Source organism: Colossoma macropomum, unplaced genomic scaffold, assembly GCF_904425465.1.
Source record: "Colossoma macropomum unplaced genomic scaffold, Colossoma_macropomum, whole genome shotgun sequence".
Lineage (NCBI taxonomy): Eukaryota > Metazoa > Chordata > Actinopteri > Characiformes > Serrasalmidae > Colossoma > Colossoma macropomum.
In genome coordinates, this window is record NW_023494797.1 from 17,074,041 (window position 1) to 17,094,476 (window position 20,436).

The following is a 20,436-nucleotide window of genomic DNA, read 5'->3' on the forward strand; positions in this document are numbered from 1 at the left end:
AGACAACCCAGATTTGGAGTTTACAAAAGCAAGTTGCTTATTTACTACATTTCATAGGCCTGATTGGGAATTTTTATGCTCTTACCTCACAATTTGGGAGAGTATTGCATTAAGAAATTAGGACATAATTAGGACATAAGCAGTGTAACCTATATAGAGGTACTAAACACAGAAGAAATTTGTAAATGAAAAATGAAGGAAATAAACGTTCGAAACAGGTTTACAGAATGAACAATTGCAGCATAGTGAAATGGACTACAGAGTATTCTTTTGCTTATCAAAAACATACATTGTAATAAAACATTGCTCAGAATTAAGTTTCCTTATAATTTTAGGTTGACGTGACTTTAATGCACATGATTTAATTTGCAGAATTTAACATAATGGAAATACTGTAACACCCCCCCATACGTATAATAAAAAGCTGTGCGCTACACTGCCATATACATTTCACGCCAATCTTAGCTGAACAATATTTACGTTTTTGTAGGCTCTACATACATCTCAGAAATCTATAACTGGATGAATTCAGTTTTATTTATGCTTATGTTAATCTCTTCTTTTCTCCTAAGGGCTGCTTGGGGGAAGGAATTTGATCATTCTTTAGTACAATAATACAGTAAGTCAGGGGATAATGAATGAGGGGGACAGCAGATTTTGTCTCCTGTAGAGTCACATACAGAAGCTAGGACGGTGTTGTCCTGGTAGTAGCTCATGTTGTCATAGACCCTCAGAACAATATTGTAGTCTCCCTGTTTCAGTGCAGTCTTAAGTGTAAGTATAATTGCAGTTCCTACAAAAATAAAAACACCAAACCACTTACAGCAATGAACAGGAGAAACATTACAAAGAAAATACTCTACTTTGCTCTAAAATAAGACTAAATAGTAAATAGCTTACTTGTCTCAGTCATTGTGGTGGCCCAGTTGTTCTTGCTGTCTCGTATGAGTTCTACATGGTAAGGAGCAGCAAAGCCAGGCCCATCCTTATCTGTCACAGACAGCAGCACTGGAGCTGACTGCTTATTGCACACTGTGATCACTCTCTCTTCAATAGTGGGAGCGTTATCATTCACATCCTTCAACTCAATCACAAGGGTTCCTGTACAAGTAGCTGGAACTGGATCTGCAAACATGTAAAAGCCTGTTAGGAGAAGCTACACCACAGTTTCCTTCAAACAGAGCACAAGGAGAAGGAGTTACCATCATCCATGGCTAATATCAGAGCTCCTCTCTGTCCATGGGGCTCCTCACTTTGACCAGTCCAGTCTCTCCATCAACACTCAACCAGCCAGCAGGATCAGAACCTACACGATACCTGCAGTTTGATCAAAAACAAAACAAAAGAGGGAAAACAAAAGAAAGTAATACAAGTCATGCTTGTTCAGAGTTAAGAGTAGATGTTGGAAACACAAATGTTTTCTCAATCTACTCAAACTCATCCTACACACTTAAAAATGATGGTTCTTTAAGGGTTCTTTAGTAAAGAAAATGAACACTCAAAGACCCTTTTGCATAATTGAAGGGTGAAATGGTTCTTCAGGTTGATAGAGAATGTGCTGTAGATGGTTCTACATAGAAACTTTTGAAAACTGTTCTATACAGCACCAAAAAGGGTTCTTCTATTGTAACAAGCTTGACATCATAACAATAGCAGAACCGTTGGTGCTATATAGAACCAATTTGAAAAAGGGTCTATATAGGACCATCACAGCAAATTCTCCATCAATCTGAAGAACCATTCCATGCTGCAAAGACCCCTTTAAACATGTTAAAGGGTCTTTGATTGTTCATGGTTCTATATAGAACTATTTTCTTTACTAAAGAACCATTGAAAAACCTTCATTTTTAAGGATGTAGCTGGCTCACACATTTCTTTTTCCTGTGTACCTAAAATAGCTGAAGTAGATTTTACTGAGAAGATTAGATAGAAGATAAGACATGCATAAGGAAAGAGAAAGTCAGAAGAAGGTAAATAAAAACTGCTAGACCAACAAAACTGCCCCCATCAGATAAACAGCACTGAAAGCTTTCATCTTTGAGAGAGAGGAGAAAATCAAGCTGCTTTAGATCTGAAAACATCCACAGGTGTTTCTGTCCATCCTTCCACTGTGAGAAGACGACTCAGCACTATGGGTCTGAAAGGATGTGTAGCTGTCAAAAACCAGATTATGCCAACAAATCTCAATCTTAAAACAATCCCCCCTATATCTCACGCCAGTACAATCATTCTAAAATATTATTGTATGCTAGATAACAGAAAAAAAATCAATAATGAAGTCAACATGTGCTTTATTGGCTACAGTAAAGCCTTTGGCTGTGACAACTATGTAAAATTATTGAAAGTCCTCAGAAAAATAGATATTCCAGAGCATTTTACTGTTCTAATGAGAAACCTCTACAGTGATCAACAAGCCAGTCATGACAGAAAATGGACAAACTGACTGGTTCCACATCAGCAAAGGAGATTCTGACAAGGCTGCCCACCTTCACCATACTTGTTCAACCTGTATGCTGAACATATTGTAAGAGAAGCAGGGCTGGAGGAAGGTGGCAGAAGAGTCAAGATTGGTTGAAGAAACATCAGTAACCTTTGATATGTGGATGACCTGACATTCATAGAACTTGAAGGAAAGTTAAAGAACAAAGTGAAAAGATGGGACAGCTTAACATGAAGGAAACAAATGCTAACTTTACCATTGATGCTCCAGATAGAAGTGGTGGACAGCTTGAATCACTTATTAAAGCATTGAAGAAATACAACTGACTGGCACTCAGCAGAGCTCATATGAAGGAGTCAAATGTAATGATGTGTCACAACAACTAAAGATCAGAATTGTCCATGCTGTGGTCTGATCTGTGGTTGTTTATGGATGTGACAGATGAACAATAAAATAGAGGGTAAAATGTTTTCCTTTGACCTAAGTGATGCCTTTGAATAATAACATATTTGGAAGCTCTTACGTCACTTTCTGAGTCCTTGCTCTGTCTGGATCAGTGGCAGAGTACGTTGTCAGTGTGCTATGGACAGGCAGGTCTTCAGGTTTAGAAATGATTTTCTCCTCTGGGTCAAACACTGGAGCGTCGTTCACATCAAGAACAATCACAGTGACCGTGGCAGTGGAAGTGGTCAGGGGTTTGGCAAATGGAACATTGTTCTCTGCAACCACCAACAGAGTGAACTTGCTGTTCTGCTCAAAGTCCAATGGCTAAATGGACAACACCCAAAATAGACAATGAACAGAAGTATTTAAAAAAAAGTCTGATTGGACTAACAAACTAGTCAGTCATAAATTAAGTACCTTAACAGTAGTAACGATGCCCTCCTGTTTGTTTGGTCCTGTGCTGACAGTGAAAAATCCACCATTGTTACCACTAATGATCCTGAACATGGCTGTCCAGGCAGGAGACTGAGGTTCATCTCCATCAGTCACTGGCAGCTTCACCACCACAGCTCCTACTTCATTCTCTGGGACAGACACACTGTACTGAACGACAAACAGTGTTTACATTAATACAGTAACACAATCAGTAACCACTTTCACTGATTTTAAAAACAATATCTAATTGAGGATGATTTTCTGGATAACTGTTTGTTAACTGTCTTACTGAGGTCTTTTCAAACTGGGGTGCATTGTCGTTCCTGTCCTTTATAGTAATAACAGCTGTTCCAGTGCCTACGCGTCCTTCACCCTGCATATCTGCAGCAGCAATCTCCAATGTGTATTCAGGATATTTCTGAAAGAGATGATGTTTAAGATTCCTCATCAACCTGACATTCACAAATTTTATATATGAATTTTGTGTGAATGTGGTATATTTGTGATTTGTTTTGTACTTCTTCCCACTGGCAAAGGAGTTTTTGTTTTTCAGTATAGATTGAAAAAAAATGTATAGACGAATGCAGTCCAGGCCGAAATACATTCCAAACATTAGAATGTATTTCAGAATATATTACCACATTAACGAAATAGATTTTAAAAATACATTTCTTTTAAAATGTATGGTGAAATATTACACACAGAAATGTATCATACATTATTTTTGTATGTAAATGTATTTATCAAATGCATTTGAAATGTATGAAAATAGCCAAAATACTGTCTAATGCACTTTACTGTTTGGATACCTTCTGAAATGAATTTGTTGTTCAGTATCTTAATTTTAAATATGATCAAATGAACCTTTAACATGGCAAAAGCAAGTGTTGTAAGTAGTGATACTCTGTGAAAATGCAGTTATGATTTGATATCTTGTTTATTTGAAATACATTTTGTATATTTGTCTCACTGCATACATACAATGATTAATGCAAAGCACAATGCAGAACACAGAGGTCAGTAATTAATCCGTGTTAATTCAGTTCATATTTGTTTTTATCTGTAGCCATTGTTAACACCTCATACAACTGAAAAAATACAGTAACAAATACAAATAAATGTTTTTTTTATATACACTGTATAGACAAGTATTGGGACACACGTCCTAATTATTGAGTTCAGGTGTTTCAGCCACACCCACTACTAATAGCTGGATAAAATTAAGCACATAGCCTTGCAGCCTTGATAGACAAACACTGGCAGTAGAGGGTTGAACTGAAGAGCTCAGTGACTTTAAACATGGCACTGTCATAAGATGCCACCTCTGCCACAAGTGAGTTTGTGAAATTTCTATCCTGCTAGATCTGCCCCTGTCAACTGTAAGTGCTATTACTGTGAAATAGAAGCATCTAGGAGCCCCCGCGACCCAGAAGGATAAGTGGTTTAGCAAATGTGTGTGTGTGTGTGTGTAATTGTTATTACCTCTCTGTCCAGTCCTGTGTTCACTCGAATCGCTCCAGTTACAGGATTAATGACGAACATGTTTGGATCTGGCAGTTGTGGATTCTGACTGAGGATGGAGTATCTGACATCAGCATTGTCAGTGTTGGGGTCATCTGCATCAGTAGCTGTGACCATCATGAACTCAAATCCTTCAGATAGAGAGAAATGAATGCAAAACAACATTGAAAGCCATAATAATTATTTGCCTTACCAAACCAACCTGTACACAACTAATATAGCTACCTATTGCTGAAGCTTCTGGAACACTGCCAAGGAAAGGATCTTGAGTGAAGACAGGCGTGTTATCATTCATATCAATCACTTCGACAATAATCTCCATGGGATCTTCCTGATCCTCACCATCAATTGCAATAGAATGAGCTAGAAGCTGGAATATGCACAAAAATACAAACCATGTTAAATAGAGGCAGGACAGATTCTCCTTATGTTACAGTATTTTTTAGTGTGTTACTCCTTGTAACACTCTGACAGCAGAACTAAAGTCTTACCACATATTTATCTTTGGTCTCTCTGTCTAGTGTCCTTGTTACATATAGTGAGCCATCGTTTCTATTTATGGTGAAAAGTCCTTTTGGATCCTGATCAGCTCCTTCACCAGTGAGGCTGTACACCATCTTAACTTCCTTAGTATAACTGGATTTAATCTGGACACAGATGGGACTATTTAGTACAAATTAACATTGGAACCTATTGAAGGATTTCATCTTAAATTAGAGATCAAGTGCACATACCTGCACTATGAATTTGGGGAAAGGTCCTCTGTCATTCTCTAGGATTTTTATTGGTGGAGTCACCCACTCTCTCTTTCTCCTCCTCAACACCACTGAAGATGCTGGAAACTCCAGAACTGGAACAGTCTTGGAAGGCTCTTTTTAATAAATATGCAATACACAAACCCATCAACATAAATTAACATATCCATCAACATAAAACAAACTGAAATAAGGCCAACATTTTCAGTGCCTCTGCTGAACGGCTTAAATTTGGATTGAAAATGGTGGGGGGTGGGTTGAGGACAGAAGGTACACAGCCCTACTGCAGCCCTGTAGAATCTAAACATCACTTAAAAGGAACCTTTCCAACAATGTGAATTAGGCTAAAAGATCTCAATGAGCTGCACTCTACACCACAATCAAAAGATTTTCTGGAAGACAAAAGAAAGCTTTTGAAATATTTCTGGAAAGGGGAACGTAGGCATTTCTAAAGCTCTGTGACTCCAGCGAACTACAGTGTGAGCCATTATCTCCAAATAAAGAAGGACTTAAAACTTCACAGAAATGGCCGACCTATCAAAACTCCTCCATGAGCACAGCAATGACGGAAGTCATTGACTCAGAAGTCAAGAACAAATAAAAAAATAAAGGAATGCCCTCCAATGTGATTTAAACCAATTCTGCAAAGAAGAGTGGGCCACAATTCCTCCACAGTGAAAGACTGATCTCCAGTCACAGAAGGCATTTGGTTGTGTTTGTTTTGTGTTTCCTTAAGTTTTGAATTCATCAAGTGTGACGAATATGCAACAACAGAGGGAACCAGTAAGGTGCAAATACTTTTTGCAGCACTGTTTTAGCACAAGTTACATATCTAAATTTCACATTTACTGAAAGTTTATATAACACGTTAGTATAAAAACATCACATTAAAGGACTGAAACAAGGTTAAATAGCACAATTAATGAAAACGACTAAGCTTTCCTGTCCCACTTCTTCCTCCCACTCTGGTATGGAAGCATTTATTATATTAGTAAAACCAATGTTGTCGCCATGTTTTATTTTCAAATAATTATCAACATTTAGTACTGAGAGGCTGAAGTTAATGCGGGAAATATGAGCTGAAACAGTGTGAGGTAAACACAAAATAAGGTAAAATCTTTGTACCAGCCGCTTCTACTGCTGCTTCTTCAGGGTCAGGTCCCTTGTGGTTCAGCCATGCTGACAATTCGGCCCCGTTGGCCAATATCTGCCATGAGGTACAAGATTTGTGTACAAATACATCATTAAAAATCCTTAAATGCATGAAGTAGAAGCTCCACAACCCATTTCACAAATCCAGGGCAATTTTATCAATTCAAGTTCATTACTTTGCCCATGCTTTAGAAATTTTGCATAATATTTTCACATGTAGTGAGTAAAGCTCTCCACTTAGCAACTGCTACAACATTTACTGTTTTGAATAATGATTTTATTGATCATAAATCTTTTTTTGTATTTATTACCATATCTGCTACAACACTGTAATGTCATATTTTACCTGTGGTAAGTTAGCCATTTCCCTCAGAACCTACTGCAATCTTTAAATCACTAAAAGCTTTCTTAAATGTTATTAACTTGTTTTGAATTTTGATTTGATCACTGTGTCCATGCTACAAGACTTTTCTCCAATATTTCACTTGTAGTAAGTTACCCATGCATGTAGGAAAGTTAATTTGCTGATTTGTAGCCATTTGTAGCCAACTAAATGATTACTCTATAAATATAACAATAAATATAAGACTGTATAATAATTTCAATGTATTATTGTATGGAGGCTTCTTCAGGGTCAGGTCCCTTGTGTTTTGGCCATGGTGACGAGTTTGTCCCACTGGCCAACATCTGGCATTAAGTTTTTTACAGAAATGTATCATTTAAAAAAAACCCATCTCCCAAATCAGGGAGAATTTTATCTATTTACTCACCTGGAACAAAGCCAGAAGGAGAATCACGATCATGTTGTACTCTGTATGCATCCAGAACTGAGGAGTAGGTGAGATTTCAGAAACATCAGGAAGCTGCCCAAAGCTTTAGGCTGTATGGTTTGGTCTGAGAGCTGCTATCTGTATCTGAAACCTTTTTTTTTTTTGTTGATACCGCTTGTTTCCAACCACAGCTGTCTGCAGAGTAAAGCTATCTGTGACACGGACTACAGCTTTGCAAATGCAGCACAACCGCAGAAACTGTATAAAGTAAATTGCAATTTCTTGCAAATACATTGATTATATTACGACCCCATTTAAAAAATGTTGAGACGCTGTGCAAAATGTAAATATAAACATAATTCAATGATGTGCAAATCATTTAAACCCTATATTTAATTGAAAATAGTACAAAGACAACATATCAGATGTTGAAATTGAGAAATGTTATTGTTTTTTGAAAAATATATGCCCATTTGAATTTGATGCCAACAACAAGTTCCAAAAAAGTTGGGATGGGGGGCATGTTTACCACTGTGTTTCATCACACCTGAGTGGTCTTTAGCCCAGAGGACAAGGTGTTCATGATTTCCAAAAAGAATTTCAAATGTTGATTTGTTGGACCACAGGACACTTTCCACTTCTGCTAATGGTCAGAAAAAATATATTTCTTTGTAAAAGACTGCAAACTATGTTTTAAAATGATTTGTTCTTCACAGATCCATAACAGAAAAAAAAAAAACAACTTTTAGATGCCTGACCATCTGTTATGAAGTAGATACATCAGTACAGTTAAAGATGATTATTAGAAACAAACACAGATTTCAGCACCCTGAGTGATGTATGAACTACACTGTGTCTGAATCATAAAGTTGTTGTAGAACATTGAAACAAGCAGTGAATAACCCTTTACAAAAACCTGTAATATAGCAGATACATAGCATGGTTAATATTCCTTGTTATATTTCCTACAATCAAATCCACAGATGCCCCCATCTTTGAGAAAATGGGACTTCTAACAACCACATGGAAGACTTGACAGACCAACAAAACTGCCCCATCAGATAAACAGCACTTAAAGCTTTCATCTCTGAGAGAGAGGAGAAAATCAAGCTGCTTCAGATCTGAAAACATCCACAGGTGTTTCTGTCCATCCTTCCACTGTGAGAAGACGACTCAGCGCTATGGGTCTGAAAGGATGTGTAGCTGTCAAGAAGAACCTCACTGAGAAAAGTAGATGGACACATCAAAGAAAGAAGCTGAACAATGGACTGACCATCCCAGAGTCCAGACCTCAACACCACTGAATGTGTTTGATTACTTCAGAAAATGATCAACCAGCTTCTAAGACTGAACTTTGGAGGTGTGTCTGCAGATTCTTTAAGGAACTGAAAGTGAGACTCCTGAAAAGAATGGAAGCTGGAATAAAGGTAAAGAGTGACTCACTGAACACTGAAAAAATCATATTTATTTGTTGAGGCTTCTGTGCAATAAAAGCAGTGTAATATAATGTATATCCAGAACACGTCATATTTTATCAAATCTCCAGGCAGTTAACTGATCAAGATCATTAAATAAGGCGGCTAAGGTGAGTTTGCGTAGTTGTCTGTGTGAATGTTTGTGTCACTTTAATGGGGAACATAATGTTTCAAGAATTTACTTCTTGTTTCCATCTTAAACTTAACAATGAAACAAGAGTAGTGCTGTAGTTTTAGGTTCCTGAAATCATTAGGCCTTCTCTGAGGGCATAGAAGGCCCTGAGGGTTTCTCTCTGTGGCAAAGATTATATGCTTGATTAGAGACTAACTCTGAGTAAGGCTGAGCAACAGGGTGACAATCAGATATCAGTGATGATGTAATCCGACAAAGTGTCTGGATGTCTGTGTTGCAAAGGGAATAATCACCATGTTGTGAAAGAAAACTGATAAACAACTAATGAGTGATTTAGTTTTAAACTGCTTGCTAATCAATATTCATATAATGTTTAATTTCACTTTTACTGTTAAAGCTGTTGATTACATTAAAGAGCTATTAGGCTACAGTTAAGCAAATTCCCAACTGTGCAAATACTGCTGCAATTACTCAGAAAAGCTGCCGCAGAATCAAATATTTTAACCTGCAACAATCACAAAAAAGGCCATGAGATCCTGGTGGGACTAATTTAGTTATAAGATGTGTATTTAGAGCCTCCTCCTTCACTTTCAGTCTTCACCGTGACGGGATCAGTGGCGGTGTACACTCCTCATGTTTTGGAGCGTCGTCCACATCCAGGACATTCACAGTGACCGTGGCAGTGGAAGTGGGCAGAGGTTTGCCAAAGACAACATAATTTTCCGCAACCACCAACAGAATGTACTGGCTTTTTTGCTCGAAGTCCAGTGGCTGAATGGGAAATACAAAGCATAAATAAATTAATAAAATAAAAGACACAAATAATAAAATAAACAAATCACATAATAAACTCATAGTTTATTTAAGTAATTAGAGGTAAAATCTATGCCTGCATTTAATTACAGTCAGCTGCAGAATCATTGGGATTACTGGTAAAAATGAGTCTTTGTGGGTAGGGGGGTGGGGGGATGTACAAAGTACTAAATGCAGGGGTACCAATGATTATGGCACACATGGTTTTCTGAAAATGATAAGGGTTTTTGCTTTTTTTGGGCTAAATTTAATTAAAGGTTAGATTTCCTCTTAAATAACCACAAAGACATTTTTCACCTTCACCTTCTTACCCTGTATGTCTTATTAAAATATCTTCAAATTACTCTCTTTTGGTAGTATTATTAAAAATTGATTAAAAACTGCTCAAGCCAACTGCAGCCCAGATACACCTATTACAGTATCACTGAGGTACCTTAGCAGTAGTGATGATGCCCTCCTGTTTGTTTGGTCCTGTGCTAATGTTGAAGAATCCATCACTGCTGTCATTAACAATCCTGAACATGGCTGTCCAGGCAGGAGACTGAGGTTTATCTCCATCAGTCACTGGCAGCTTCACCACCACAGCCCCTACTTCATTCTCTGGGACAGATACACTGTACTGAAAGACAAACAGCAAAATTACATCAATAATACAGTCACTTTTACTTTCATTACTTACACAGTGAGAAGCTATTTTAATCAGTTTCATCATGTTTTGAAACTTTAATGTTTACACGCTGAATTACTTGAGAAAACTGGGGAAAATTTGGTTTTCTATGATTTGGACACTTTCATTGTCATTATTAGTGATCTGTTAAAATGGACCAATTTTAGGACACTTTCAAATCCAAAGTAAATAATAGAAAATACTGGGGCTGGCCTGACATACTCAAGTATTCAATCATTAGATTTGCATGTGTTTCTCTATACAGTATTCTGAAACTATCACCCATGTTCTCATTTTCCTTGTAAATTGTCTAGTTTTAACAGGCGTTTTGTGTCTTTTTGCTTGTCTATGTATATTCGTATCTGTCCTCTGTTCTGATTGGCTGTCCTGTACTTGTAATGGTGAATAGTGGAGGCTGGATATGAACGAACAAACTTCAATAAACAAAAATAAACTGAAGAAATACCTTGAGCAAACAATACAGGGCAGCCACATAACCACTGCATGTAACACAATAACATGTAGACTAGCCAACCATGAACTGAAACATATAGGCTACAAACAATAGGGAACACCTGGGAGAGGGAGGAGACAGGGACTACAAACAGGTGAGAATCCTAATAGGGAAGGCAGGGAAAAGGGCGGATCTGAAAACATCCACATATATACACATACATACATATATATATATATATATATATATATATATATATATATATATATATATATATATATGGGAACGAGATCCTAATGCGTGGCCACGACTTAGTAAGGCATGGAAATGAGATGATTAAGTCGTGGCCATGACTTAGTAAGGCGTGGGAACGAGATCACGGCTTACTAAGTCGTGGCCACGCATTATTTTTATTTATACAGGATGTCACCAGCGGGGCTCCGTACACCACTGCTACATGCTAGAAAATTTTATGTACAGCTCTCTACTGGATATTTGAAACTGTAGTAATCAACATATTTATTATGTAAAATACTTTTCAGTCCAGAAAATGCAGAAAAAAATATTTATCCATTACTGAGTAACTGTTGCTGTAAACCACCTTAACTGCCTTACCGATGGCTGTTCAAACTGGGGTGCGTGGTCGTTCCTGTCCGTTACAGTAATAACAGCTGTTCCAGTGCCTACGCGTCCTTCACCCTGCATATCTGCAGTAGCAATCTCCAATCTGTATTCAGGATATTTCTGTAAGAGATGATGTTCATGACTGAAACTGCTTTCATTTATTACCTCATTCCACATTAATTCAACATTCATAAGCCTGATTTCTGCTCTCACCTCTCTGTCCAGTCCTGCAGCGTTCACTCGAATCGCTCCAGTTACAGGATTAATGACGAACATGTTTGGATCTGGCAGTTGTGGATTCTGACTGATGATGGAGTATCTGACATCAGCATTGTCAGTGTTGGGGTCATCTGCATCAGTAGCTGTGACCGTCATGAACTCCACTCCTTCAGACAGAGAGAAATGAAGGCCATGAAAAGCTAAGAGTTAATTACAGAACCACCATTACAGCCATGATAAATACCAGCCAATAATCAAACACAATTTACACATGTAACATGTCTACCTATTGCTGAAGCTTCTGGAACACTGCCATGGAAAGGAGTTTGGGTGAAGACAGGTGTATTATCATTCATATCAATCACTTCGACAATAATCTCTATCGGTTCTTCCTGATGTCCACCATCAACTTCAACAGCATAAGCTTGAAGCTGGAGATCAAAGAAAAGAAAGAAAAATACAAACCTGATAATTGAACAATCCAGTAACATAATGTACAATTATATCACAGTACAAATGCTCATTTCACTCTGTATAGTGTGATTAACTTCTCAGACCTGCACTATGTGAGGGAGGCAACCTAAAGCATTTTGGATTATACTTAATAACTTTAAAAGTATTTGAGCAAGATTCATATTTTCTTATACAAGCAGCCAACACATTTCTGCCACAAACTGAAAGCGTGAACTTTGTTTCCCACACCTGTTGCTTATGAACAATTCAGCTGAGAGAGGCAGTAGGGCAAATGTTCCCCCTACCAAACCTTCCCCCATAATCAGGGTAACAGTAACAGACTGATGGGCCAGTTGTAACAAAATGAAAATGAAAAAAATGAAAAAACAAAGTCTGTTAAAATGATGTAAATACAATTAATTCAATACAGTTCTGTGTTTGAACCAGACAAGCTTTCCAACATAGAGTTGTATGGAAAGGTTTGAACTCACACTGTCAAATTAAATGTTTTGTTAAGTCATGAAAGTAACACATCCTCTACAGGGAACTGAAATATGGATTTATAAATATTAGTAAAATAATTAGTAAAATTAGTAAAAATTAGTAAAATATTAGTAAAATAATGTATCTGATCTGTGTATAAAAATGCCCCTGCTTTGAATTTATATGAATGTATATACTGTGCTCATTGTTTATTTGGAGGTCTTGGTTGTAACACTGTTAAACTAACCCCACCTTGTCAAGGCTGTACTTTATGTAATTCATGTGCATAAAACATTACAAAATATGAAACATCCAGACATTACAGACTCAGAGAAGGAAATTAAAATAAATATAGGAGTCAAAAACGCTTATGATTAAAAAAGTTACTTATTAAAACCAGTAAAACAGTCGTCAGGATGGAAGTTAAGAAATATTTGTATGATTGCTGTGAAAATTTGCAAATAATGTTGCTATGGGAACACGAGAGGATAACCAAAATCATATTCTACGTGAACCTGTTTAACTACCATGAATCCGTCTGTGTTGTGTTTGATTCTGTGTTACGTTGTTCCTGCTCTCACTTACATTTACTAGCAGACAGATGCTGCTAATTTACAGCTTCACAAATCTGAACAACTTAGTAGAATGCAGGGTTATAAAACAAACTAGTCCACAAAGAAAACATTCTTTTTTAAAATTTTAACCAGCATTATGTATACAAACTCAGAAGACATGTAGGTTCACTGGTGGTTTTGGATCGTAAATAAAATGTCTGTATTTGTGACCCCTGAAGTTTCTCTATAATTAACTATTTCTAACTCTGACAGCAGAACCAAATTCTTACCACATATTTATCTTTGGCCTCTCTGTCCAGTGCCCTTGTTACATAGAGCGAGCCATGAATTCTATTTATGGTGAAAAGTCCTTTTGGGTCCTGGTCAGCTCCTTCACCAGTGATGCTGTACACCATGTTAGCTTCCTTAGCATAACTGGACTTGATCTGGAAACAAATGTGATAATAAGAACAAAATAAAATAGATCCATAGGGATTGTTTTCAAGCTAAGTGTTAGGTCAGCTAGACAAACCTGCACTATGAATTTGGGGAAAGGTCCTTTGTCATTCTCTGGGATTTTTATTGGTGGAATCACCCACTCTCTCTTTCTCCTCCTCAACCCCTCTGAAGATTCTGGAAACTGCAGATCTGAAACTGCTCGGTAAGACCCTTCGTTATTAAGCACAGTAGACAAATTACAATGTATTCATATCCAACACAACATACAGATGTGTGTAAAAGTTTGAACACCCCGATCAAATGACATGTTTTGTTAACACATCCACTACGGAAAACATACTCCTGCATATTTTAATACACAAATACTGTTTATTTGCTGAATTTAACATATTGGGAGTGTGATAAGCGTGGTCGCCACTTTGATGTTGTTGTGGTAAGTAAGTGGTCTAGAGGCTCCCCATTCAACACACTTGGATGTTAGGACTCTATTCCACAGTGATCTGAAGTTTATTGTAGTTTTGCACACAAAAATATTTACACTCACGAGAGAAAAATCAAGGGTAAAATCAAATCAAGGCTGTAATCAATTGACTCCACTGACCCCACAGTCAGCATCCAGCAGCCATTTATCTCAAACAGAACTAAAGCAATTCTGCCCTATTAGGTCTGAAGCTACAAAGCCACACAGACCTTCCCAAAGCATACCTGACCTCCTCCATTGCCCCCCTTCCCTCTTAACCTGGTAGCCCCTGCCACATTAGCTCTGGGTCACACCACTGTTTAAAGTCTAGGGGTGGCAAGAGAACAAACAGTACACACATACATTACATATATACATACAATGGCTATTTTTCTTAATATATACATTTGCACATGCAAAATAGAAACGATATTGATAGGCTAGCCATATTTAAAATCATATTTTTCTCTTCTTTACAGGCACCAGCGACCTGGCTTCCACCTCACCTGGATCCCCCTGAACCTCAGGTAGAAGTTTAGACTGATACAATTAAATGTCTGTCATAATAAAAGTGACCTTAGTGTCGATGGAGGAAAGAGGTGAATTGCAGTCCTGGTAATGTGTTAGGGTAACCTAACATCATCACAGGAAGAAATAAAACATTAAATGTTTAAATGTGCGCAGGCCTTTATGCATTATTTTTATTATTACTTTTTTGTGATTCATTTTGTATTTTTTCCCATCTACATTCCCCATTCCAGCCCCGACCCACACACACATGGGACTTACACAAAACTGTCATAGCTACAACATAGGACACAAGACAATTGAGTTACATCATTCACAACTTAAACACAGCAAGCACAAGGTCCTGACCTTGTTCAGTGGATCTATGTATCAAGAGTTGTAGGGGCAACATTGCTAATTCTTGCAGATGACAGTTCCAGATATAGGATATCCAGTAAGGTATGGAGCCAGTGTGTATGGACAGGTTGTGCCCCTCACAACCTGTCCATACAGCACTGGCTCCATACCTTACCAATACTGGACAATAACTGTTAAGCCAGCCAACCATATTTTCCGGGAACTTTCAGTGATAGGGAATTTAGATTTATCATTCAGTAAATGAAGTTCAGGGTCCATGGGGAAGTATGCCTTGGTCAAAAAAGAGATAGAATCAATAACCTTCTGCCAAAAAGCATTTTGGGCAGTCCCACAAAATGTGCATAAAAGAGGGGTGAGGGTCTGTCTTATTCTAGGTGTCTGATAAGCCCTGTGGCAAATTTTTAGATGGATGAACTGATGATTGGGGTTATGTGATGCCCTAAAAATGTTGGCCCATGCAATTTCCCAGTTTACCTGCCTTCACCTCTGTTGCATAACACTATCCTGTTCCATTTGTCCAGAAAATTTACAGTTACATGTGACATAAAATTGGCATAGATAAAAGAGAGCCTCTAAGATCCAACTAATTATTTGATGGTCTTTTAAGTCTAAGCCCCATTTAACATTATGTGATTTCAATGCAGATCTAAGTCTAAAATAAAATAATAAAAATGCTTGGGTATCCCATAATGTGCAATCAGTTCAGATGTCAGAGAATTGCTGCCATTGATATTTTCAAGGTCCCCTATACTTTCCTGCCCACGGGTTTTGGATAAAGGGTTTGTTACTTGTTAAATGATTGTTGTTAAACCAGATTGGAGATAATTTATGCCATTTAATACGTAAACCCATGTAGCTTTAAAGGTTTGAAGCATATGCGTCATTACCGGACCATTCCAAATTGCGTATTTTTTTGTGGAAACCCCTGAGAATAAAAAATTCTCTATTCAAATTGGGGCTACCATTTCTTGTCCTATTTTCTGCCTGGTTAGGGTTAGTTTGGGTTGAGCCAGTGTTTAATGACTCTCAAAGTCAATGACCAATTGTAAATGTTGAAATTAGGATAGGCCCACCCACCTTTGGATTTGTCTAGCTGTAGTGTAGATCTTTTTATATGTGGACGCATTCCATTCCAGATATATTTGGTAATTAGGGAATCCATCTTGGACCAAAACCCAACTGGGGGGTAGCATTGAATTAATGAAGTTTATGTGTGGTAAAACATTAATCTTGACAGCTGATATACACGCTGTCATTGAGGCTGATAGGGCCGTCCATCTTTTAATGTCGTCTCCTATGGTTTTGAGAATTCTGACAAAGTTTATTTTAGGAATTGCAGCAAGGGAATTTTTTATCTGAATGCCTAGATAGGTTACTTGACTAGCAACAGGAATGTCTTGGGGTAGTGTTACCTTGTCCTTTTCTGCATTGATTAGCATTAATGCTGACTTTGTTAGATTAATTTTAAAAACCGAAATGGAACTGAAATTCTTTCAAATCTAAATTGCATTGGGAAGTGAGTTTTGTCTGAAAGAAAACTCACCTATCTGAATATCTGAAAGCAACGACAGAGTATCATCTGCAGACATTGATACAGAGTGGCTAGACGATCCTATTTTAATTGGAGATATTGAGGAACAGTTTCGTATATATTGAGTCAGAGGTTCCATAGACAGGTTAAATATTAATGGAGATAGCCCACAGCCTTGACGCATGCCGTGAGATAGACTGAATAGGTCAGAGTAGTAAACGCAAATGCATACCTCAATTTTTAAATTTGATTAAATTTCAACAGTGACCTAGAAATAGAGCAGAATTTTGAATAATTTTTCTTCAGTTTAGATGTCAATTATTTTGTGTTCTAATGTTTTAAATTTCTAAAAAATTCTGTTGCTCCTTTTGAGGTTTAAATGAAAAAGGTTTTTATATTAAATATATTACATTCATCAAATAAACAGTAACTGTGCATTAAAATGTGCAGAGGTGAGTTGTAGAGCAGTGTTTCCCAACCCTGGTCCTGGAGGCCCACTGCCCTGCACTTTTTAGTGTTGTCTCTGCTCCCAACACACCTGATCCAACTAATCGTTTTGAAATGTATTGGAATGTATTGTACTGTTCTTTGTTTAATTCTGTTTGTTTTCTCTAGGTATCGACGTGGGCTTTTGTTTATGGTAGTATCTGAGTTCAGGACTAGCTTTCTCTCTAACTTATTTGTAATTAGCAAAGATAATTTTCCTGAGTAGACAACAAAGCACTTTTTGTAAGTTGCTCTGGATAAAAGCATCTGCTAAATGCTGTAAATGTAAATGCAATGGGCTCATTAACAGCCCACTATTGAGTTCATGTGGGTGGGCTTAAGCAGGGAAAGCACTAAAATGTGCAGGGCAGTGGGCTGAGAAACACTGCTGTAGAAGATGTGTTAACTTACTTTCACTTAGAAAACCAGCAAAAACATTGCATTTGCAACAAATTTTTTGCATATGACTACAGACTTTGAAACCATATTGCAGCATCATTCTTCCAGTTCCAGCTGCATAATCAACTTTCTGTCCATACTGTAGTAGCTACAGTGAGGCGTATAAGAGCTCTTTGTAGCCATCAGTCATACTGCAATTCGAAAGTTCAAAATGTAGAAAAGCATAACACAATAAAAGTTACATACCAGCAAGTGACAGTGTTGCTTCATCAGCATCAGAACCCTTGTGGTCATGGAATGGTGAGCCATTAGTGGTGACCAAGACCTGATGTGATTTAAATATTCACAAGACCTGATGTGAGTTAAATATAAACATATATGTATATAAAATTCTTGTTTTTAGAGAATGCTGTTCGATTAACGTCCTTACCTGGAGCAAAGCTAGGAGGAGACAAAGAGGAATCATTTTAGATGCCAGGACTGATCAGTAGATCAGCAGATAGCTATGTAGCTGTAGTCAAGGAAGGTTGTCAGAAGTGATAAACAGCTCAAGAGATCCTGTTTTATAGTGTGGTCTGAAAGTTCCTCTCAGGGTTGTGAAATGTCTCAGATTTAAGCACATCAGCACAGTTTCTGAACTTTCTTACATAACACGCTGTTTACAAATGTGATGTCTGTGTATGTAGTGATGCAATTAGTACAGTTGTCTGTCAGTAAAGTGGCCTTTGGAGTTTGCAGAGACCTCAGTGAACTTCATTTACAACCTTGAATAAACCTGTTTCTGATTTTTTTTTAATTTTATTTTTTATTTTTTTGTGGAGCAGCTTTCAGTGGCTTACAGTCTCTGTCCAAGTAGTACACAGCTAGTTGGTGAAGCCTGATTCTTCACTGCTCCAGAATCTGTCTGAGACTAGTGTGTATGGCTGCTTGGCCTGTCCAAGGCAGGCCTCTTTTGAACAGTTCATGTGCCAATGCCAGAGAGGGTAATCAGTAGGGGTGTGCCAATCTGATACTCAATAATGGTCCGATACTGGTCAAAATCACTCGATCCGATTTTGGAAGAAAAAATACAATCCAATTTGATCCGTTAGCCTAAACTATCAGGTAAATGCTCACCTAAACTTTGAGCATCAAGCTGTAAAAAGAGATGTTTCACGACACAGATGAGCAGTATGTGTCGCATGAACAGTAGTCCAAATGTAGTTATGCAGTACGGTCATCATATCAGCTGTGTGGAGTTATTTTAAGAAAAAAGCAAAGCAGCTGAGAGCAATTTATGCAATGCCAGTGTTATGAGTGGCGGCAGCAGCGATGGAAACTTCAACCCCATGATCTTGATGAAACACCTGCAAAAGCATCACGGAAAAGAGTATGCCGAATTCATACAGGCAACACGTGGCAAGAAGAAAAGTGTGTTGCAGCAACAAACATTTCTTGAAACAATTTGTAAGAGTGAGAAACTCCCTCCAGACAGCAGCAAAGCAGAGCTGATAATGGAGAAAGTCGCTGAATTCATTGTACTGGGTGGCCAACTCTTTCTCTTTGATGAAAAGGTTCTTCAAAGGGTGAAAGGGTTCTTCAAGAAAAAAGAGTTGTCTTCCAATCCCCCAACCCCTAGCAATGAACCAGCCCTGTCTCCCTATCCCTATACACCTACCAATGAACCAGCCCTGCCTCCCCATCCCCATTCTCCTCCCAATAAACCAGCCCTGTCTCCCCTGTCTCCCTATCAATATACCAATACCAATGAAACAGCCCTGTCTCCCCATCACCATATCCCTACAAACAAACCAGCCCTGACTCCCAACTCCATACCCCTACCACTGAACCAGACCTGCTCCCTATCCCCATACTCCTACAAACAAACCAGCCCTGACTCCCCAACTCCATACCCCTACCACTGAACCAGACCTGCTCCCTATCCCCATACTCCTACAAACAAACCAGTCCCTGACTCCCCAACTCCATACCCCTACCACTGAACCAGACCTGCTCCCTATCCCCATAATCCTACAAATGAACCAGCCCTGTCATTCCATCCCCATACCCTTACCAATGAACTAGCCCTGTCTCCCCTTCCCCATATCCCTAGCAAATGAAAAGGCCCTGTCTCCCCATTCCCATACTCTTACCAATGAACTAGCCCTGTTTCCCCATCACCATACACCTACCAATGAACTAGCCCTGTCTCCCCATACCCATACCGGCCTTGCCTCCCCATCCCCAGACCTATCCCAATGAACCAGCCCTGTCTCCCCATCACCATACCCATGCCAATGATCAGCTCTGTCTCCCCATCACCATACCCCTACCAATGAACCAGCCTTGTCTCCATATCACCATACCCTACCAATGAACCAGCCTGTTATCCCCATCCCCATGTCCCTAGCAATGAACCAGCCCTGTCTCCTAATCCCCATATCCCTACCAAATGAACCAACCCTGTCTCCCCATACCCCTACCAATGAACCAGCCCTGTCTCCCTATCACCATACCCTTACCAATGAACCAGCCCTGTCATCCCATTCCCATGTTCCTACTAATCAACTAGCCCTGTCTCCCAATTCCCATATCCCTACCAAATGAACCAGCCCTGTCTCCCTATCCTTATACCCCTACCAATGAAACATTTGTGTGTGGCAGTAGAAATACATTTGTAGTTTGGGGTGGACTGGACTGCATCATGTAATTCCTGGTCTGAAAACAAATCCAAATCCAGCCCTGACTTGTGCCATTGTTGCTTCAAGAGGTATAGAACTTCATAGTGAGTGGTGAACATAGGAAAGGATTCGTTTTCTTCTGTTTATTCTGAAACAGAATTTAA

At 38.4% G+C, this 20,436-nt stretch overlaps 1 pseudogene; it reads right to left on the reverse strand.

The window, feature by feature from the left end:
- Nucleotides 1-596: 596 nt before the first annotated feature.
- LOC118817327 lies at nt 597-18,297 on the reverse strand (annotated as a pseudogene).
- Nucleotides 18,298-20,436: the final 2,139 nt, after the last annotated feature.